Source organism: Chlorocebus sabaeus, chromosome 11 (assembly GCF_047675955.1).
Source record: "Chlorocebus sabaeus isolate Y175 chromosome 11, mChlSab1.0.hap1, whole genome shotgun sequence".
In the NCBI taxonomy this organism is placed as follows: Eukaryota; Metazoa; Chordata; class Mammalia; order Primates; family Cercopithecidae; genus Chlorocebus; species Chlorocebus sabaeus.
Window position 1 is genome coordinate 6,426,279 of NC_132914.1, and position 22,492 is coordinate 6,448,770.

The 22,492-nt window shown below is 47.2% G+C and overlaps 1 long non-coding RNA gene across 4 annotated transcripts in view; it reads right to left on the bottom strand.

Annotated features, from left to right (window-relative positions):
- Nucleotides 1-592: 592 nt before the first annotated feature.
- Nucleotides 593-22,492, bottom strand: part of LOC119620675 (uncharacterized) — a 29,658-nt gene continuing 7,758 nt past the window's right edge. For 2 of the 4 annotated variants that reach the window (XR_012094433.1, XR_005237219.2), the window contains 3 exons: nt 21,992-22,056; nt 9,159-9,399; nt 593-1,034 (listed from right to left, as the gene is read on the bottom strand). This is a non-coding gene — a long non-coding RNA (uncharacterized lncRNA). Of the gene's footprint in view, nt 2,301-3,945; nt 6,671-9,158; nt 9,400-21,991; nt 22,057-22,492 lie in introns of those variants that run through there. The other 2 variants (XR_012094432.1, XR_005237220.2) reach the window with 2 other exon arrangements.

Consider the following 22,492-nt stretch of genomic DNA (forward strand, 5'->3'; position numbering starts at 1 on the left):
GCAGAATCTCAGAAATGACAGAAGTCTTGGGCTGGGCGCAGTGGCTCATGCCTGTAATCTCAGCATTTTGGGAGGCCGAGGCAGGCAGATCACCTGAGGTCAGAAGTCTGAGACCAGCCCGGCCAACGTGGCGAAACCTCATCTCTACTAAAAATACGAAAATTAGCTGGGTGTGGTGGCTGGTGCCTGTAATCCCAGCTACTCAGGAGGCTGAGGCAGAAGAACTGCTTGAACCCAGGAGGCGGAGGTTGCAGTGAGTGGAGATTGCGCCACTGCACTCCAGCCTGGGCAACAGAGCAAGACTCCATCTCAAAAAAAAAAAGAAAGAAAGAAAGATAAAAGAAAAAAAAAGTCGCAGAGTCCTGGAGGTCTGAGGCTCTACCTACTTCCCCCTCCATCTTGAGAAAGTGACTAACCCTCTCTGGCATTCTTTTACCCAAAGTAGCCAGGGTGTGTGTGTGTGTGTGTGTGTGTGTGTGTGTAATTCTTATCTGTGTTTGTAAATGCGGATTTCCAGCTTCACTTGGAAGACTGGAAGTTGCTAGAAATGCGGGTCTTCTCTCTTGGGATGGGCATGTTCTCTCCAGTTTCCAGTCTCTTCTACACCCTATCACATCTCCAACATGAGGTCCAAACCAGCTGTCATTTATCGTTTTACTTACTTCGTCTTTTTATTAAAGTACAGAAACATTTCTTTGTAGCACTTCTCTATCAAGAGGGGAAAAAAATAAGACACCAAGATAGCTGTGAGTTTCAAGAAAAATGAGAGGCCGGATTCTTTGTAGAAGCTGAAGAACGTTCCTCTGCACTTGGTAGGCTTCCTCAGTGGTTCTGCTTCAGGATCCCTCAGAGGTTGGCTAAGGCCCAGTCAGCCAAAGGCACCAGCACGACTGGGGCTGGAAGATCCACTTCCAAGACGGCCCATGCACAGTGCTGCCCAGTTGGTGCTGTAGCTGGTGGGAGGTCTCGGTTCCCTGCTGCACTGACCTCTCCGTGGGGCTGCTTGAATATCCCCACGACATGGTGACCAGATTCTGCCAGAACAAGAGTCCAAGAGAGAGATGAATGAAAGATACAAGGTTTTTTATGATCTGGCCTCAGGAGTCTGTTATTTCCACAATATCCTATTGGTTATACAAGTCAGCCCTACTCAATGTCAGACTACAAAAGGGTGGGACTGGTGAAATAAGATTCACTGGAGGGCTATCTTCAAAGATGGATACTACATAATTCCACGACGTTTATAAAAGACATACCTAAAATATAAGGACATGAAAGTGTTTGAAGCAAAGCTGGAGTAGTTGTTACTAATATGAGACAAAATAGACTTTGGGGAAATAAAGCATTATTATGGCTAAAGGATGACATGAAATAATGACAAAAAGTACAATCTACTAACATTATTATAAACCTAATAAAATAAGAAGATATGGGGCCAGGTGCAGTGGCTCACACCTGTAATCCCAGCACTTTGGGAGGCCAAGGCAGGTGGATCACGAGGTCAGGAGATCGAGATCATCCTGACTAACACAGTGAAACCCCGTCTCTACTAAAAATACCAAAAGTTAGCCGGGTGTGGTGGCGGGTGCCTGTAGTCCCAGCTACTCAGGAGGCTGAGGCAGGAGAATGGCATGAACCCGGGAGGCAGAGTTTGCAGTGAGCCGAGATGGCACCACTGCACTCCAGCCTGAGCGACAGAGCCAGACTCCGCGTAAAAGAAAAAAAAAAAAAGAAGATACGATGATTATAAAACTAAAAAATAAGCTTATTAATAAAATAGGTTTAAAATATATAAATTATAAAAATTAAAATAACTCAGGGAGAAGTTGACAAATTTGCCATCCTGGTAGAAGATGTCAACATACCTCTCTCCATTATTGTTAGATTGAAGAGACAAAAAACTATAAAAGACAGAAAATTTGAACAATACAATTAATCAGCTTGATTTATTGGGCATACATAGAATTCTCTACCCAACAATTAGGGATGACACATTTGGAACATATATAAAAAATGACCAGGCCGGGCACGGTGGTTCCCGCCTTTAATCCCAGCACTTTGGGAGGCTGAGGCGGGCAGATCACGAGGTCAGGAGATCGAGACCATCCTGGCTAACACAGTGAAACCCCATCTCTACTAAAAATACAAAAAAAATTAGCCGGACGTGGTGGCGGGAGCCTGTAGTCCCAGCTACTCAGGAGGCTGAGGCAGGAGAATGACGTGAACCCGGAAGGTGGAGTTTGCAGTGAGTGGAGATTGCACCACTGGACTCCAGCCTAGGCGACAGAGCGAGACTCCATCTAAAAAAAAAAAAAAGAAAAGAAAAAAACTGACTAAGTACTAACCCACAAAGCAATTCTTAACAGATTTCAAAGAATCAGTATCAATGTGTTTCCCTGCATAATACATTTAATTAGAAGCAAATAACAAAATATAATTACATTTTATTCCCATATGGCTAGAAACTTTTAAATACATTTCCAATTCATGGATCAAAGAAATCATCATGAAAAATGTAAAATTCAGTCTATTCCACTATAATGCATATAAAATGCAGAATATTATCAGTTTAATATGAAAGTCATATTGGTTCATACACATAGGTGCAAGCTTTCTGATAATTGAAGAAGCCTTTAAATACATTTTTTTTTTTTTTTTTTTTTTTTTTTTTTGAGACAGAGTCTTGCTCTGTTGCCCAGGCTGGAGTGCAGTGGCCGGATCTCAGCTCATTGCAAGCTCCGCCTCCCAGGTTTATGCCAGTCTTCTGCCTCAGCCTCCCAAGTAGCTGGGACTACAGTAGGCGCCCACCACCTCGCCTAGCTAGTTTTTTGTATTTTGTATTTTTTAGTAGAGACGGGGTTTCACCGTATTATCCAGGATGGTCTCAATCTCCTGACCTCGTGATCCACCCGTCTCAGCCTCCCAAAGTCCTGGGATTAAAGGCATGAGCCACCACACCCAGCCTAAATACATTTTTAAAAGCCAAAAATCTTTCACAGTTGATCTTCTTTCATGCACATAATGGTTGGCGTATGGTCTTGAGAACTGCTAGACTTCCTACCATGTGAAGGTATCTACAGAAGCTTCAAATATAGGTCAAGAAGCAATAAAGGTATTTCTCCTATTTTACCCTGATGTATTAAAAAATCAAGAAATCTAGATACTAGATCATGCTTTTAGTTTTGTTTGTTTATTTGTTTGTTTGTTTGTTTGAGACAGAGTCTCGCACCATGGCCCAGGCTGGAGTGCAATGGTGCAATCTCGGCTCACTGCAACTTTCACCTCCCAGGGTTCAAGCAATTCTCCTGCCTCAGCCTCCCGAGTAGCTGGGATTACAGGCACCCGCCACCAGGTTCAGTCAATTTCTTTTTTCTTTAATAAAAATGGGGTTTCACAATGTTGGCCAGGCTGGTCTCCAACTCCCGACCTCGTGATCCGCCCTCCTCGGCCTTCCAAAGTGCTGGGATTACAGGCGTGAGTCACCCCACCCTGCCTCTGTTTTTAGATTTAATGAAATTAATCACTATTAGCAACAAATGTCCTCAAAGACCTATTTCTCAAAGCTGGAATCATGAATCTCAGGACTCAAAACTACAAAGAATTGACTGATGATGGTGCTGATGAAGGGATACTGGTCAAAACTTAATCACACGGCCATATCTACCTATGAGGGAGGCTGGGAAATATAATCTTCAGTTTTGTATCCAGCTAAAAATTGGGGTTTTGTTGTTAAAAGTTAGAAGGCCAAATAACCACTAGAAAACCATCAATGGACTCTGCCACAAAGAAAAGTAGCTCTAATTCAGACGATGTATCCAATACAATTTTGACTCCGAAAACAGACATGAGCAGTATAAGAAAAAGAAAATCCCTGGCAAAACTTACTGAAGAACATAGGTGCAAAACTCCTAAACAAAATACTAGCAAGTGAATCCAACCGTTTTATTAAAAAAGAGAATGTGTTATGAGCAAGTTTTATTTATTCCAGAAATTTAGGGTGGTTTTCACATTTAAAATTGTATCATTATCATATACTACATTCACAAATTCAGAGGTAAAAATATAGGCATCTCCATAGCTACAGAAAAAGCATTTGCCAGATTTACTTATTCATCATAAAAACGCAGTAAACTAGGAATTAAAAAAATAATAATTTAACCTAAGTAACAAAACATGTGTGACTCATCATTCTAACAAGGAAATGTAAGAAATAGAAGATCAGTTCCCTTAAAAATAAAAAACAAGAAAAAGATGCCGACTCTTGCCACTTCCATTCAAGTTACATTAGACATTCTGGGCAATGAAACAAGAGAAGAAAAATAAATGAAAATCATAAAGATCAGAACTAGGGCCAGGCACGGTGGCTCACGCCTGTAATCCCAGCACTTTGGGAGGTCGAGGTGCGTGGATCATGAGGGCAGGAAATCAAGACCATCCTGGATAACACGGTGAAACCCTGTCTCTACTAAAAATACAAAAAAAATTAGCCAGGCGTGGTGGCAGGCGACTGTAGTCCCAGCTACTCGGGAGGCTGAGGCAGGAGAATGCTGTGAACCCAGGAGGCAGAGCTTGCAGTGAGCTGAGATGGAGCCACTGCACTCCAGCCTAGGCGACAGAGGGAGACTCCATCAAAAAAAAAAACAAAAAACAAAAAAAAAGATCAGACAGAACTAAACAACTCTCATTAATGACATACAATATCGTTGTCCCAAAAGAATCTACACATAAAATATTGGAAATCAATAGACATTTTGGCAACATCACATAAGATGAATATTTGAAAATCCACTATATTTGTATATGCCAACAACAGAAATATAATTGTAAAACATTGTAAAAACAACTCATGTAACATATCTCAAAACTGTAAGTTACATAATAACAGATCTAAAAAAAATGCTCAGGATACACAAGAAAAAATAGATTTATTAGAAGGCATTAATTAAAACCTAAATAATTTGAGAGTTATATCACGGAAATTTAGACTCAATATCACAACGTCAGTACTGCCCAAATTGAGATATAGACTCAATACAATGCCAATCAAAATTACAACAAGTTGATTCTAATATATGCAACTGGCCAAAATGCAATGGGCCAGAAATAGTCAATTTACTCTTTAAGGCAAACAATGAGATGGCAGGACTTACCTAACTACATCAGGACTTCTTATAAATCCATAGCATTTTAGACTGAACATTAGTGCAAGTATAGACAACTTGATCAATGAATTAGGTTAAAAGCCAAAAAGCAGACCCACAGATATACAGAAATTTTTTAGATAACAGAGGTGACACTGTAGATCAATTGGGAAAAGCTGGGCTGTTCAATAAACGATGCTGGAAAAATCAGTTATGCATTGTGGGGGAACTCTTACATATACTGCTGGTGGGATTGGAAATTGGTAAAACAATCTGTGAACTTGAGCATTTACATGCCCTAGAACTCATCGACTGCACTTCTCTAGAAGAAACGCTGGTGCATGGGAACTCTTGCATACAGAGATTTATGCAAGAATACTCACAGCATTACCGTTTATCACAACCAAAAAAAAACTATATGCAATATGACACCATTTTTACAAAGCTCAAAAACAAGCAAAAGTAAACAAGTTTGTAGATATAAACATATGTGATGACGCTTTTTTTTTTTTTTTTTTTTGAGACAGAGTTTCACTCTTGTCACCCAGGCTAGAGTACAATGGTGTGATCTCGGCTCACTGCAACCTCCGCCTCCCGGGTTCAGGCGATTCTCCCGTCTCAGCCTCCTGAGTAACTGGGATTACAGGCATGCGCCACCACACCCAGCTAATTTTGTATTTTTAGTAGAGATGGGGTTTCGCCATGTTGGTCAGGTTGGTCTCGAACTCCTGACCTCGGGCGATCCACCTGCCTCGACCTCCCAAAGTGCTGGGATCACGCCCAGCCGATGAAGCTACTTTTTTAAAGCAAGGAAATAACAAACACAAAAACTCAGGATAACAGCTATCTCTTCAGGGGAGACAGGCATACAGAACAGGAAAGAACAGATAGGCATCTACAACCCTGTTAATAATGTTCTAATTCTTAGATGGGATAGTGTGTTCACAGATGTTCATTTTGTCAGCATGTCTCATAATACATAGTTTGCATTTGTTATTTTATATATAAAATTGTTAAAGAAGAAAAAAACTCCCTCAAAGAAAACAGCCCCCACTTGGCAACAGTTAAGAACAGTAAGCCCTCAGTTATGGAGGGTGAAAGACAGCTCCTTCAGCAGCCAACTTCCAGCTGAATTTGACTTAAGCTGCTAGGTTCGGCCAGAAGCCTGGGTGGGCAAGATGTGAAGGAGAATCAAGCCACAGGTGGAATCTCACTCTGTACCCTGGGAAGTAGAGAAGGGCAGAGGCTTGCCCAGGTCTACCCAGCTCACTGCTGGAGAGTCAGGGTTCGCGGACTGACTAGCGACGTGCAAGGAGCCAGAAGGGAAGACGTGAGGGGTGGCGGGTAGCCCCGAGGCCGGCCAGGCCAGGCGCAGAACTGCCGCAGCCTCTGGCATGCGGCCCAATGCTGATGACAATCAGATTTCCACCATAGCGGAAGCACAGGGACCCGCCAGCACCTCCCAGATCCAGACCCAGGCTCAGACAGGAACCAAGCAGAGCTGCTATCATCTTTGGGGATCAGGGTTCCTGGAGATAAAGGAACCAGAGGTTAGGACTGGAGGAAAAAAGGGTGGGGGCCGGGTGCGGTGGCTCACGCCTGGAATTCCAACACTTTGGGAGGCTGAGGCGGGTGGATCATGAGGTCAGGAGATCGAGACCATCCTGGCTAACCTGGTGAAACCCCACCTCTCCTAAAAATACAAAAATTAGCTGGGCGTGGTGGGCGCGCGCCTGTAATCCCAGCTACTCAGGAGGCTGAGGTAGGAGAATCGCTTGAACCCGGGAGGTGTAGGTTGCAGTGAACCTAGATTGCGCCACTGTACTCCAGCCTGGCGACAGAGTGAGACTCCATCTCAAAAAAAAAAAAAAAAAGAAAAAGGGTGGGGGAAAACTTCTCCCTTTACGCTGGTTGTGAAGAAAAGGGTACCCGCTTCACCCTGTAGAAATATTGCCTGGCCCTTGGGGCTTTCTTTTTATTCTATCCTACCTCCACCAGCCCTTAGCCTAAGGCTGCCTGTTGCAGTTTGAGGACAGGACAGACACCTCCCCACTTATCCATCAATGTATCTAATGTCACAGGTAGCACCCAGTATCTTAGTTAAGGTTTTTCTCCCCTCCCTTCTATGATGTTCTCATGGCACTAAAGCTGCTGGTAACAGTTCTGTATCTATATGTCCTGCCTCATTTTATGATTATTTCATTCCCTTTGGAGGGCTGTCAGCATGTGAAAGTCAGGCCCACGTCTAACTTTTTTTTTTTTCCAAGATGGAGTTTCGCTCTTGTCACCCAGCTGGAGTGCAGTGGCTCAATCTCTGCTCACTGCAACCTCTGCCTCCCAGGTTCAAGCGATCCTCCTGCCTCAGCATCCCGAGTAGCTGGGATTACAGGTGCCCACCACCACACCTGGCCAATTTTTTGTATTTTTAGTAGAGACTGGGGTTTTGCCATGTTGGCCAGGCTGGTCTTGAACTCCTGACCTCAGGTGATCCACTTGCCTCAGCTTCCCAAAGTGCTGGGATTACAAGCGTGAGCCACAATGCCCAGCCTGTCTAACTTCTTTATATTCCCTAGCAGCTTATTCAGAACATAATACATAAAATATCTCAATAAATATTGATAAAATATAAACTGTTTAAATCTGGGGAAGAAGGAAAACTCTGTAAAACTATTATTGCCAGCCACTAACCCATTGGTATAAATTAGCTTTCAGAGGTTTTTTTAGGTATATTTTGTTAAGGAAATCGAAAGAAAGTTAAGGAAACTTTCTTTTTAAGTATAAAGTTTCTTGAAGCAAAAGGGGAAAACAATATGTGTTCACTCAGAGAGGGGTTTTTTGAGGGTAGAGGGGACAGGGTCTCACTTTGTCACCCAGGCTGGAGTACAGTGGCAGTATCACGGCTCACAGCAGACTAGACCTCCTCAGACTCAAGCGATCCTCCCACCTGTGCCTCCCAAGCAGCTGAAACTACAGGTACGAGCCACCACACTCAGCTATTTTTTGGCACTTTTTGTAGAGATGGGATTTTGATATGTCACGCAGGCTGGTCTAGAACTCCTTGCCTCCAGTGATCTGCCCACCTTAACCTCCCAAAATGCTGGATTAAAAGCATGAGCCACTGCGCCCAGCAAGAGATGTTTTTTTTTTAATCATGATTTACTCATGTCCTAAAATACTACAGAGACATTAAAAATAATGAGATCTCTGTAGACTGACATGGAAGGATATCAGACATGTTACTAAGTTAAAAACCAAACAAAACCTTGCAAAACATTTACAGCGTGACCTTATTTTTGTTAAAAACAAAATTTGTTAAAATACACACATCTATGTTGCGGAAAAGTTCTAAAATAGATATCAGGCCGGGCGCAGTGGCTCAAGCCTGTAATCCCAGCACTTTGGGAAGCCAAGACGGGCGGATCATGAGGTCAGGAGACCGAGACCATCCTGGCTAACACAGTGAAACCCTGTCTCTACTAAAAAATACAAAAAACTAGCCTGTAGTCCCAGCTACTCGTGAGGCTGAGGCAGGAGAATGACGTAAACCCGGGAGGCGGAGCTTGCAGTGAGCTGAGATCCTGCCACGGCACTCCAGCCTGGGCGACAGAGCAAGACTTCTTCTCAAAAAAAAAAAAAAGATATCAATGAAATAATAAACAGTTATTTCCCCAGGGCATGCTTTTTAAATGTATAATGTATATGGATGACCTGAGGGTATTGTTAACAAATGTTAAAATTCAGATTCTGATTCAGTAGAGCTGGTGGGGCCTAAGAATCTGCATTTCCAGCAAGCTCACAGGCAGTGACGTGCTAGAGCCATCTCATCCCGGTTTGCAGAGCTAATTTTTACATTTTCAGGAATTTTGTGGGTCTGTTGTTAAATGCATTCATTATTACATACTAAAGTATATATAATCATAATAAAATAAGTTACATTTAAGACAGAGCTAATGACTCAAAACTCATACTTCCTATTTTACATTTTACTAGTATCTATACCCTTGAGGTTATACATACTGATGTCTGTATGGGTGTGGTGGAAATGACACACAATGCAGTGTTACTGTGAAGTCTTCCCAGTTTTCCGTTGAGTAACATCACGTGGGTAGCATGAAATCTGACATTCTGTGAGTAGTTACACCATGGAAACTGGCAAACACTGCAGATCATGACTTTTCTTCCAAAGAGCCACTTGTGAAACATTTATCAGCACATCACTGCTCCCAGGCACGCAGCACCAGCCTGGGACACAAAATTGCTGTGGGGAAAGATATTTGGTGTTTTTTCCCTTTTATTTTTTGTTGACAATAATTGTTCATTTTGACAGGTTTCAAAGTGATATTTTGATACATGCATATGATGTATAATGATCAAATCAGGGTAATGAGCATATCTAACATCTTGAACACCCATCACTCCTTTGTGCTGGGAACACTTAAAATCCTATCTTGCCGCTTTTTGAAAATATACTTGAAATTAGTGTTAACTACTTTCACCTACAGCGGCACAGGAAGCTAAAGCTTATCCCGCTCAGCTTATCAGCTTATCTAGCTGTCACTTTGTATCCATTAACCAGCCTCTCCCCGATGTGGGGAAAGGTTCTCTGAGTGAGAGGAGGAATGAGTGCAGACCTGGGAGGCTACGAACATTAAAGGTGAATTTTTCTACACCAAGGTTGTCCGTATCCCTAGCTCGTTGGTGGCATGGAGTACTTAACAAGTATTTGCCAACGAAGAGAATGAATGAACGCTGGCTGTGAAGAGAACCAAGTAAAGTTTCCGCTGGAAAGCACAGGAAGCCCACTTCACTCCCACAGGAGCTGGAGATGAGAAAGAGTGGGGGTGGGTATCTGTTCCTAGGGGCCCCTGGCAGGGGAAGCCGAGGACTGGCACTCTTGCTGACTGGCACCTCAACATTTCCTGTACGCTTTTAGTTCCTGCACCTGAGAGCCAGTAGGTACTTAACTCCTCCTCTGGAGGTCAGCAAGAGAAGCCCACGGCTGCCCAAACTACTGGCCAAATAAACAGCCAGGCCAGGAAGCAGACAGCGGGGCCCCAGTAGACTCTGGGACTGCAGCAGTAGCCACAAAGTCTGGAAAAGGCTGAGCCAGAACCCACACCCCCATCCCTTTCCTCACCCCCAGCCCCTCCCCTGCCACCAGAATCTCCTGTCTCATGCTCTCTAACCCCTGCCTTACTCCTCTGACCCCTCTGGGCAAAGTTCCATGATTAATGCAACCATCCATTCCTCAGCTCCTGCCCGTTCCCTTGCCACCAATCCGAATTCTCCAGAACTGAGGTCAGAGCAACGGCCTGACTGGCCCGGTGGCCATCTGAGCAGACCGAGGCCGAGGACTCCCACCCGGTCACCCTCAGAGTATCAGGTCCAGCCATCCCTCCTCTGAACACCAGGCAGGGGCATCTCGGCTTCTGGGCTCTGCACAACAGCACATCCAGCACACGCCACTCAGCATCCTGCAAGCATCTACTGAGCCCCGGCTGCATGCTTGCCGGCATTGCTGTCCAAAATGAAGGTACAGATTGCCAGATGAGACACACAAAGAGCTTACACTCAGTAGAGGGAGAAAGCCAAAAAACAAGAAAGCAAATATAAATCAGATGGTGATAAGGGCTAGGAAGAGAATAAAGTAATGTAAGGGGGACAGCAAGTGACAAGAGTGGGTGGTATTTATGCAGAGTAGCCCCGGAGAGCCTCTGCAACAGGTGCCACTTGAGAAGAGACCTGATATGACGGACAAGCCATGGAGAGTCTAGGCAAAGAGGGCTGCACGCCAGTGCCCTGAGGCAGGAGCATGCCTGCTGTGCTCTAGGCACGCCCAAATGAAATGGGGAGGAGCAAGGTGGAAGCATCAGCTAGGGTCGTGGGGGCCATGAAAGGAATTTGGAGTGTCTTCTGAGAGTCGTGCTGGAAAGTCGTGCAGAAAAGTGACACGGTCTGATTTACGTTTTAAGGAAATCGTTCTGGGTGCTCTGTTGAGAACAGACTGCATTGGCGGAGTGGGGATGAGGGTGGAAGCATGGAGAGTCATTAGGGGGCTAAAGAAAAGTTCAGGCAGGAGATGATGGGGGCTTAGAGCAGGAGACGAGGTGTGGAAAGGGGTGATCCGGTCATATTTTGAAATAGCTCTGGCAGGATGTGCTGACGAAGTCTTCCTGGGGTGGGAGAGAGAGAGGGGTGTAGGATGGCCCCAGGTTTGGGATCTGAGAGGCCTGAGTCTGTATTGTAACCGGCCTGCAAGGCAAAAATGGGTCTTGTTCTTCCTCACCATATTCTCAAGGATGTGGAGCGTGTGCTGAGCCGGGACGATGATCAGGGAGAGAGGAGGGGAGCAAGGACAAAAAAGATACGCGGGGGAACCGGTAGCGGGAGAAGGAATATCTACACCGTGAACATTCCTAAAGTCCTGCCTCCCCCACAAAGTTTGTGGGACTAATCCGACGGGTGATGCCTTCCTGGCCCTTCTCAGGGGTATTCTTGCACCCACCTCCCCTCCACACTTCCCAGCTTCAACTCCCATCCTTGAACAAAAGCAGCACATTAGTAACTCGCTGGTTGAGAAGTAGCATAGGTCACAGTGGGGTTCACTATCACATGGTCAGGCTATAAACTTGACTGCTGCAGCAGTCCCCAAACACCCAAGAGGACATGAGCTAGGACGCATTTCTCCCTCATGGAATTCTCTGAAGTAAGTAGTCCAGGGCTGCTCAGCAGCTCCACAAGGCAGAGAGCCAGCCCCAGCTGTTCCATTCCACCCTGGGAGGCTGGCCGCATCTCATGGCTCAGACAGCCCATCACCACATCTGCCCTCTGGATGGCCAGAAGGAGGAAGGTGGGGCAGGAAGGTGCAGGGACAGAGCTGCGGTCGGGGGAATGGAGGAGGAAGGCCCCTGCTCTTTAAGGACATACCCAGAAGTTGTCCCCACCCCTTCTGCTCACATCCTATTGGCCAGAACTTGTCCCTGTGGCCACCCTGGGTGTAAAGCAGCCTGGGAAATAGAGATTTTATTCTGGGGAGTCATGTCTTCGACTAAATCAATGACTACGGTAGAAGAAAAGGCAAATTTGGGGCCAGGCATGGTGGCTCACACCTGTAATCCCAGCACTTTGGGAAGCTAAGGTGAGAGGATCACTGGAGCCCAGGATCTCAAAACCAGCCTGGGCAACATAGTAAAACCCTGTCACTACAAAAAACAAAAAAGGAAATAGCTGGGTGTAGTAGCATGTGCCCATATTCCCAGCTACTAGAGAGGCTGAGGTGAGAGGATCACTTGGAGCCTCGAAGGTCGAGGCTGCAGTGAGCCGAGATCACACCACTGCTGGCCCCCAGGGCCCTAGCTGATGTTCCCGCCTTGCCCCTCCCCATTTCATCCAGCCTGAATGACAGAGTGAGAACTTGTCTGGGAAAAAAAAAAAGGAGAATCAGGGAGATCACTAGCTGCTCTGGCACGGGGATGCCCAACGCAGTTCCATCTGCCCTTAGTGTTAGGTTCCTACTCCCTGTGTGAGCCTCTCAGGACACAGCCCAGCTTAATTTTATGCCTAGTGTTCCATTATTGGAACGCTAAGCATGTGGGAGTTATTTATATCCCACTGCTCAAGGTTATCACCAAGGTCTGATTTTTCATGTCTGCAATTCAAAAAAATTGCAACCTCTGGCATAAATGGGTTAATCTCCTTCATTTCACACACAGACTTTTTCAGCATATAAAACTTGGTCACCCACATAATTGTACCTGGTCTTCACAGTATTCCCTGAGGTAGGTAGTTTAATCCAATTTTACCCATCAGAAAAGCAGGGTTTAGCGGGGTGAGACGATTAGCACAGGGCCACAGGCTGATGAATGCTGGGATTTGAACTCAGACCATCACTCCAGAATATTTGCTCTCAACCCTCACTAGCAGGGAGAATGGGGTTATTGTGATGTGAGGGTGAGTGGACCCCTACCACTTATACCACCGCCACCAGAAGCTTTCGGCAAAGAGCAGCTAAAGATGGGTGTGGCGTGCTAGAGCACAATCCCCTCACTCTCATAGACACAGAAAAATCTGCTCCAGCCCTGCAAATCAGTGTGGTATGGAGGAAAAGGGACAGGGCAGAGCAGCCAGGACGAGGCTTGGGACCAGGCCTGACACAGCCAACATCCCCCGTGTGCAGACAGCCTCCATGTCCAAAACTGCATCTGTGGTGATCAGCTTGTGCCTGTGCCACACCACTGTTTAATTTTTTGTTTGTTTATTTGTTTGAGATGGAGTCTCACTCTGTCGCCCAGGCTGGAGTGCAGTGGCACGATCTCAGCTCACTGCAAGCTCTGCTTCCCGGGTTCACACCATTCTCCTGCCTCAGCCTCCTGAGTAGCTGGGACTACAGGCACCCACCACCATGCCTGGCTAATTTTTTGTATTTTTAGTAGAGACAGGGTTTCACTATGTTAGCCAGGATGGTCTTGATCTCCTGACCTTGTGATCCTCCTGCCTCAGCCTCCCAAAGTGCTGGGATTACAGGTGTGAGCCACCATGCCCAGCCTGTTTAATATTTTTTTTTTTTTTTTTGAGACGGAGTCTCGCTCTGTCGCCCAGGCTGGAGTGCAGTGGCCAGATCTCAGCTCACTGCAAGCTCCGCCTCCCGGGTTCACGCCATTCTCCTGCCTCAGCCTCCGGAGTAGCTGGGACTACAGGCGCCCGCCACCTCGCCCGGCTAGTTTTTTTTTGTATTTTTAGTAGAGACGGGGTTTCACCGTGTTAGCCAGGATGGTCTCGATCTCCTGACCTCGTGATCCGCCCGTCTCGGCCTCCCACAGTGCTGGGATTATAGGCTTGAGCCACCGCGCCCGGCCCCTGTTTAATATTTTTAATATCATCCCTGGTGAATCTGTTCCTGGTCGGTCCCATAGTGTCCTGCTGTGTTGAGAAACCTCTCTGAGCTTCAGTTCCACATGTACAAAAAAGAAGAAGCCATCCTTCCCCTTCCAGCTACCCCCAGCTCGAAGCACGCCAGCACAACCAAGAGAGGTGACATCCAAGGTCCTCTTGAGCCCTCGGCATCATCCACCCCAACAGCCTCCCTGCCATACTCACAGCTCATCCATCCCAATGTCCAGGCCTGTAGCTGCAGCTCCCCGCTGCGGGCCTGCAGACACAGCCCACTCCTACGTGCAGAGCAGCTTGGGAGTGTGGGCAGAAATTGCAGGGCCTTAGAATATCCAAGTGGAAGGGACTTCAGAAACTGTCTAATCCCACGGCCATGGGGCCCCCGAGTGGCAGAGCCTTGATGAATGAGCATGACACAGAGGGGCTGCCCTGAGGCTTTCTGCATGTTGCCCTATCTAATTCAGGAGTAGCTAGGGGACCCTGGAGGCCCTATGGCCTGGCATGGATGCCAGCTCTGCCATCCATATGGCCTCAGACAAATTAGGCAGCTTCTCTGTGCCTCGGTGCCTCAGTAAAATCTAGACAATAGTAACAGCAGAACACCCACCCAGTATGGTGGTTGTGGTGAATAGTTAATACGGCTGGGTATGGTGGCTCATGCCTGTAATCCCAGCACTTTGGTAGGCCGAGATGGGAGGATCGCTTGAGCCCAGTTCGAGATCAGTCTGGCAACATATCAAGACCCTGTTTACACCCAAAATAAATAAATAATTAAAAATAAAATAAAATTTTCTTTGGGAGGCTGAGGCAGGCGGATCACGAGGTCAGGAGATCAAGACCATCCTGGCTAACACAGTGAAACCCTGTCTCTACTGAAATACAAAAAATTAGCCAGGCATAGTGGTATGCTCCTGTAGTCCCAGCTACTCTGGAGGCTGAGGCAGGAGAATCGCTTAAACCCAAGAGGTGGAGGTTGCAGAGAGCCGAGATCATGCCACTACACTCGAGCCTGGGCGACATAGTGAGACTCTGTCTCAAAATAAATAAATAAATAAATTGGCCAGGTGTGGTGGCTCACGCCTGTAATCCCAGCACTTTGGGAGGCTAAGGTCTGGAGTTCAAGACCCTCCTGGTCAACATGCTGAAACCCCGTCTCTACTAAAAATACAAAAAAATGAACCAGGCATGGTGGCAGGCGCCTGTAGTCCCAGCTACTTGGGAGGCTGAGGCAGGAGAATCGCTTGAACCCAGGAGGCAGAGGTTGCAGGTCCAGATCACACCATTGCACTGCAGCCTAGCGACAGAGTGAGACTCTGTCTCAAAACACTAAAAAATAAAAATCAATCAATCAATAAAATTTTCAAAAGATAAGTTAATACAGTACATTTTTTTTTCTTTTCTTTTTTTTTTTTCGGGGGGAGACGGAGTTTTGCTCTTGTTGCCCAGGCTGGAGGGCAGTGGTGTGATCTCAGCTCATTGTGACCTCCCAAGTAGCTGGGATTATAGGCGCCCACCACCACACCCAGCCAATTTTTTGTATTTTTAGTGGAGACAGGGTTTCACTGTGTTGGCCAGGCTGGTCTCAAAACTCCTGACCTCAGGTGATCTGCTTACCTTAGCCTCCCAAAGTGCTGGGATTACAGGTGTGAGTTACTGCACCTGGCCAATACAGTCAATTCTCATTATTCATAGTGGCTATGTCTTATGCAGTCACTGCAAACACTGAATTAGTGAATGCCAAACCAATGCTCCTAGGAGAGATACAAGGTGAGGTTCCTGTGAGCCTGTGGTCACATTTTCATCAACGAATCAATGCATAACTTTTTCTTCTGTGTGTTTCTGTTTAACAACACCTTATTTAATATATATTGCTGAATAATTCACATTGAACTCATGGCCAGCAGCACTACAGCTCATGCCTGCACAAAGCTTAACTCCCAGATGTATTTTCTCCATATGGCACATCACAGCTTTCTGTCACTTAGGAACTCTGGACAGCACTTCAGCACGATGCTGGGACCATTTTAAACAGTGAAATCACCAATGTGCAGCAGAAAAATGCAAAACACATGGTACCACGTAGACCTTGAAAAGGACACTTGCTTGCCATATGAGCTGACACAAGAAGGCAGACTGTCACCTTATTCATCCTCTGCTGGGAATGTGCACATCCTGCCACTCAAATTGTTCTCTGCTCTGTGTTCACGGATGGCCATGCAAGCACAGTGAGTATTGATTTTTGGCAATACAAGTAAATTGTATGGAGTAGATAAATTTTTATTATTTTATTTTATTTTTTTTTTTTTGAGATGGAGTCTTGCTCAGTTGCCCAGGCTGCAGTGCAGTGGTGCGATCTTGGCTCACTGCAAGCTCCACCTCCTGGGTTCACGCCATTCTCCTGCCTCAGCCTCCCGGGTAGCTGGGACTACAGGCGCCTGCCACCACACCAGGCTAATTTTTTTGTATTTTTAGTAGAGACGGGGTTTCACCATGTTAGCCAGGATGGTCTCGATCTCCTGATCTCATGATCCACCTGCCTCGGCCTCCCAAAGTTCTGGGATTACAGGCGTGAGACACTGCGCCCAGCCCGAGTAGACAAATTTTTAAGTACAGAATGTATGAGTGATGAGAATCAACTGAATATAGAAAGCCCCTAGAACAGTGCCTGCCCTGCATTTGATACATAGTGTTACTTTGTAAGCTTTACAACAATCTGCTGAGATACTGCTATTTCCATTCTACAGATGAGGAAAGTGAGTGTCGGAGAGGTTAAAGACCTGGACCTGGTTCCCATGGTCGGTCAGTGGTGGTGTTGGGACTTGATCCCAGTTTCAGACCTGGTTTAACTATTTTGTGCATTGCCTAGAACCCGGGCCCCTGTGCCTTCCATGCTCCCTCTCCACAGGAACACACGCATGGGTTGTACGTGACACACACGCACAGGCAGGCCCCACACACAAGCAGAATCCCTGTGTTTACCCCTTTCCCAAACCTCCTTAACTCTGGGGAGGCTTAGAAACAAAGAGGTGTCCCAGCTTCCTGCCCAGGCCACGGAACTCCTCCCTCCGGCTGCACAGCTCCCACCTCTTCTCCTCCATTTCTGCCTCAGCATCTCCCACCCCATGCTGGCCACTGAGGCCGCCTGCCCAAAAGGAGCTGATAGCAGGTCCTCTCAGCTTCCTCTGCAGCCAGGGGCCACAGCTGGGCTTGACCTGCCTGACTTGACCAAGAACTGAAGTCCCAGGAGAAAGGAAAGCGAGGCCAGGATGGTGACAGGGTGGAGAAGCTGGGCCCCCAGTGAGCTCCCACAGAGGGCAGGACACAGAGGGACAAGTGTGAGGGGCAGTAATTGCCCGTAGGAACAGTGGCCATGGGAGAGACACCATGGTGCCCACACCCCAGTAGGTCCTCAGTAAAACTAACATCCACCTGGGCCGCACAGGTAGCCCTGCCACCATCCAGGGCCCAAGATTCTTTGCGTGAGTTTTAGAGGGCCTCTGAAATCTGGGGAGACATGCCAGCCCACAGCAATTTGCATTTTTTCGCTTTCCTGTTATCAGGGGTGACTAAACTCTGGCCTTCAGGCCAAATCCAGCCAGCAGTCTCCTATGTACAGCTCACTAGCTAAGAATGGGTTTTACATTTTTAAAGTGTTGGATAACAAGAGAAAGTCTGGGGTGAGAGGAGGAGAGATCATATGCCCCACAAAGCCTAAAATATTAACCTGTTGCAGAAAATGGTGCCAGCCCCTGACCCAGATGGATTTAGCAGTGGAAGCCCTGGCCAACATCCACCCATCCACCCAGAACACTGGCCCACATCCACCCATCCCCCACGTATGACATCAGGCACGTTATTTAACCTCTGTAAGGCTCACTTTTCCCTTCTGCAAAGTGGAGACAAAAACAACAGCTGTGTCCCAGGCTGTGAGATTACATTAGGTGTCGTCTATGTCAAGCCTTTAGCTCTGGGCATCCTGGGCTACTGTGTGGGCAGAGCGTGGGGGCTGGTGGCGGCAGTGGTGGCGGTGGAGAGGCGGAGAGGAGGGAAAGGGTCCCTTCCTGACCGACTGCTGTCTCCATATCTCAGAGAAATGGGGAAACTGAATCATGGGGGTGACTCATCTGAGGTCACCAGCTATAAATAGTCCAAAGACTCATGACAGCCGGCAAGCAGGTCCTGGAGCCCTTCCGTCCATAGCCCCTATCTGTGTCTACCTCACCCACACACACACTTCCCTAGACTTCTGTCGTGGGTCCCATTCTCACGGGACTTTGCTCACACCAGCCAATTGATCGAACGCCTCTGTTGTCTTTTTTTGGGGGGGCGCAGAGGGGGATGGAGTTTTACTCTTGTTGCCCAGGCTGTAGTGCAATGGTGCAATCTTGGCTCACTGCAACCTCCGCCTCCCGGGTTCAAGCAATGGTCCTGCCTCAGCCTCCCAAGTAGCTGGAATTACAGGCATGCGCCACTAGGCCCGGCTAATTTTTTGTATTTAGTAGAGATGGGGTTTCACCATGTTGGTCAGGCTGGTCTCAAACTCTTCATCTCAGGTGATCCACCCGCCTCGGCCTCCCAAAGTGCTGGGATTACAGGCGTGAGTCACCGCATCCAGCTGCCTCTGTTGTCTTAGATGCCAACAGCTAAAGTTATTTCATATCCCAGGGGCATTTCATTTAAACAGGTACATTCTAAACCCCGAAATATTCACAGATATTCACCTCTAATTGCGTTTCAGGCACAGTAACAGGACCAAAGCATCCCTTGATTTTCCCAGGTTTCTCCCAACATTGGAACCAACGTCTGGGGTCAGCTCTCCGAATTCTCACAGTCTCAGATGTTTGGCTCACACTCTGGAGCAGACGGACAGAGGCAAGCACATGGCTTAGCTGGGGAGTTCAGTTTAGCTGTGTTGCAGCTTCTCAGGCCTCCAGTCTCCCCCTTGCCAGCCCGCTTGATAGGAGTAGGATCCCTCGAGGGGACATGAGGCCCCTTCAATCCCAGAATAACAAGAGAAAGTCTAGGGGGAGAGGAGGAGGTACTGTGATTCTTGGTACCTATACTTTATGAAATGAAGAAACATCTAAACAGGTTTGCAGAACTTGTGGTCTATTTGATCCTCGTTAGTATAGTGGTGAGCATCAAAAAAAAAAAAAAAAAAAAAAGAGCTGTGGTCTATTTGAAATAGCTACATGGCAAAGTTAACCCTTTTAACCCCAAAGCATAATGCAATCTAATGATGCTAACCCACAAAAATCGTTTCAGGATGTATCGCAAACATTACTTTATCCTGAACTCTTAGGCAAAGTCATGCAGCCGTGAGATGGATGGGAGTTTCATGTTGAACAGTGCATATCGTTTTCCGTTCTGTCGGGGCGTCTCTGTGTCTGATGCAGCGTTGCTTTTCAGGGAGATGAAGTCCCTTAAAATGAGACCCAGGTCTCATTTTCTCTGCGGTGCTCCGCAGGGATTCCTAGATGGCTGTCCCCTCTCTGCTGAGCCACACTGAGCTGGCTGCTCTCACCAAAATCCTGGAACTGGCTCTTTTCTCACATGGGCACTTCAAAGGCCACCAGCTTCTCCTCCTACTAAGGTACAATTTCTTTTTTCTGTTCCAGGACATTTGTTAGCACTCTGCCCTGTCCTTTCTCCCCTCTTCCTCCCTCTTAGGTGAGTTGCCAGTTTCCTCTTTTTTTTTCTTTTTGAGATGGAGTCTCACTGTCGCCCAGGCTGGAATGCAGTGGTGCAATCTCGGCTCACTGCAACCTTCGCCCCCCGGATTCAAGTGATTCTGCCTCCTCAACCTCCTGAGTAGCTGGGATTTCAGGCATGCACCACCATGCCCAGCTAATTTTTGTATTTTTAGTAGAGATGGGGTTTCACCATGTTGGCCAGGCTGGTCTCGAATGCCTGATCTCAGGTGATCTGCCCACCGCGGCCTCCCAAAGTGCTGGAATTGCAGGCGTGAGCCACTGTGCCCAGCCACCAGTTTCTTCTTTTGGTGTTCAAAAAATGATTGAGAACATCATGGAAAGGGAGCAAAGAAAAGAGTAACTTTACACTAAAGAAACGGGTGACCAAGGTGAACACCAACAGTCATAAGTCACGTTGATAGTGCCCTTGATATCATGTGATGAGAATGGCACTTACCTCTGTGGTCTCCCTCCCCAAAACCCATAACCCCAATCTACTCAAGAGGAAAACATGAGACACATCCCAATCAAAGGACATTCTGCAAAATCCTGACCAGCACCCCTCAAAATAGTCCAGATCACCAAAAACAAGGGAAGTCTGTGAAACTGTCACAGCCAAGAGGAACCTATGGAGACATGATGGCTAAATGTAATAGAGGATCCTGATGGGGTCCTGGGACAGAATGTGACAATAGGTAATAATAATTTTTAAAAAGCTGAATAAATGAAGTGTGCACTTTAGTTAATAATAGTTCATGAACAGTGACATATGTACCACACTGATGTAAGATGTTAATAACAGGAGACATTAGGAATGGTGAGAAGAGATTAAAAAGAAATAGAAAAACAGAGCTGGGCGCAGTGGCTCATGCCTGTAATCCCAGCACTTTTGGAGGCCGATTACCTGAAGTCAGGAGTTCAAGACCAGCCTGGGCCAACATGGTGAAATCCCATCTCTACTAAAAATACGAAAATTAGCTGGGCATGATGGCAGGTGCCTATAATCCCAGCTACTCGGGAGGTTGAGGCGAGAGAATCGCTTGAACCCAAGAGGCGGAGGTTGCAGTGAGCGGAGATCGAGCCATTGCACTCCAGCCTGGGTGACAGAGTGAGACTCCATCTCAAAAAAAAAAAAAAGGAAAACATTTTTTAAAAATTAATAATAATAGGGAACACTGGGCACGGAGTATACAGGAATTCTCTGCACTATAATTCTATAAATCTAAAATTGTTATGAAATAAGAAAGTTATTATTTTAGAAAAGACTCTTGAATGAATGGCTGTGTTCCATCCCTACCCGCCTCCAAAGCACAACGCACCAGGTTTACATAAGAGGGCAGCACAGCGGCGCAGTGAAGAGCACAGACGCCAGCCTCTGGCCCATGAGGTTTGAGTCCTGGCTCTGCCACTTACTGCTGATATAGACCCCTCTAAGCTTCTGTCTCCTTTATATTAATGTGGAGGGGGGTGATAATAATAGCATTTATGTCACAGAACTATCAAGAACGTAATTAAAGCTCCTAGTACAGTGTCCAAATCAGAAAATAGGAGTTAAGAACACGTGTCCCAGAGATAAGAACCTGTGGAAGGAGGACTGGGAGAGCTCTGTTGGCCGGACGCCCTCCGGGTCCCACACATCACACCATGAAGACGGCCGCCTCCTCCTGGGGACGATGGAGTTGAGGAGGAGGAGGAGGAGGAGGAAGGCAGCGTCTGGGAGACCTCCTGTAAGTGCCATGCCTGGGGCCTCCTTGGAATGCTGAGGAAGTACAGGGTGTTGCTGTGATTGCTACGAAGACATCCTGGTCTCTGTGTTCATGACCGGGGCACACTGGTGAGCACAATGCCCGGAAGAGCCACTCACGGCCCAGCAAAACAGACGGCGTGCCTGTCTGCCTCCTCTCGCCGCCCCAGAGAGCTGCTCACCCAACCCTGCTGAGACATCGCGACCTTCGCCAGGAATGCTGGACACACCGCCCCACAAACAGAGTGCAGGGTAACATGGGCCTCCAGTGCCCCCACCAGCTGGGCCACAGCACGGCCATCCAGAGTGGCCAGGCCAGCGCTGCCCTGGGACAATCTGGCTTCCTCGGAGCCCATCCCCTCCGCATGTATGGAGCATTCTCCATGAGCAAGTCCCTGAGGGCCGCCTGCTTTCCTGCAGGTGGATGGAGGTCTGTGATGGGCCTGAACTGGAAGTCATAAAACATGGGTGTGAGTTCTGCCTCCATCTCTAATTAGCTGGATGGCCTTAAGCAAGTCACTCACCTCAAGGCCTTGGCTTCCTCCCCTGTCGCCGGGAGAAATTGTGTCTGTCTGAAGTATCTCACGGCCTGGGAAAATCAAAGTGAATCATGTGGATGCAGGTACTTGGTATGCCCTGAAACTCCGCCCCTGGTTACCCAGAGGAGTTTCTAAGCAGGCCTGCAAGGCAGCCTGCAGCTTGGCCTCTACTCGTGTGATGCAGCAAACACACTTGCAAGGCATTTTGTGCTCTTCAAATGACTGTATATAGAACCCACCGGTACTTATAAGGTGAGGATTAACCCTGTGTGAATGACAAGGAACTGACGCCTGAGGCCCAGAGGGAGGAAGGGATTTGCTCAAAGTCACCCAGCAGGTGAGTGACAAAGCTGGCCCTCGGAGGAGCCTCTTCCTCCAATGTCTTTCAGCCTCACAGAGGGACAGAGTTTGACTGTGGGACTCAGCCTGAGGCAGGAGACAGAATCCCTGAGAGTGCTCCTGGCCAGTGGCTTGATCTCTCGTCTC